Source organism: Anneissia japonica, unplaced genomic scaffold, assembly GCF_011630105.1.
Source record: "Anneissia japonica isolate Jap-2015-1 unplaced genomic scaffold, ASM1163010v1 scaffold287110_len743_cov250_single, whole genome shotgun sequence".
In the NCBI taxonomy this organism is placed as follows: Eukaryota; Metazoa; Echinodermata; class Crinoidea; order Comatulida; family Comatulidae; genus Anneissia; species Anneissia japonica.
Window position 1 is genome coordinate 1 of NW_022753332.1, and position 743 is coordinate 743.

The 743-nt window shown below is 32.8% G+C and overlaps 1 long non-coding RNA gene across 1 annotated transcript; it reads right to left on the reverse strand.

Moving 5' to 3' along the window:
• Positions 1-155: 155 nt before the first annotated feature.
• LOC117122823 lies at positions 156-546 on the reverse strand. Its single transcript, XR_004447753.1, has 2 exons — positions 433-546; positions 156-303 (listed from the first exon to the last, which is right to left on the reverse strand). It is a non-coding gene; the product is annotated as an uncharacterized LOC117122823 (long non-coding RNA).
• Between the last annotated feature and the right edge of the window lie 197 nt (positions 547-743).

Sequence of the window (743 nt, forward strand, 5' to 3'; positions counted from 1 at the left end):
CTAGGCCCTAGTAGGAAGCAAGAATTTAGCTGAATAATTCAATATAAGCCTAGGCTAGGCTGACAATGATAGTAACTCTCACAAAATAGCATTGGGTTCTAGAATAAAAAGCGAAATTATTGTTAAGGAATGACTTGATGGATAATGTCGAAAAATAAATTCCAAACCTTTTTTAATCTTCGTGTAGCCGCCATCTTATCACAAACTATTCGCTCGTTTGTTAGTGGTGGTCGGTCGATTACCTACGTCGATGACTTTGCAACCGGCCGGATGATGCACGAATGTTGTAGAAAATGTTGATTTCTGTAGATATAATGAAATATTATCCGAATTTAAAACTTCACATATAATTAAAATGAAATATAAGTGAACTATATATGTAATATTTACTACAGTAAACCTGTAGTTCCAAAAAAGGATTTGTAAATTTACATTCTACCAATCTACTAAAAGCCCAGCTAGGTCACCGTATTAACTTCCGTGTATGCGTAAACTTTGGGCCTGATTATGCAACAGCGCCCAAACCCAAACCTAGCGCTGTTCCAGGAACGGCAAAAGTAATTTTGCATATAGGTGTGTTATTGTAATAATAATGTTGGACATTAAATCTTTGACATAAAAAAGTTTCTTAATAATTTTTGGAAGAATATTATATAAAGCAAAGTTTCCTAATAATTACTGAACCCCACTTTAATTAAATTTTTATTTTATCTGTATGATCCATGTGTAGAAAATAAATGAAA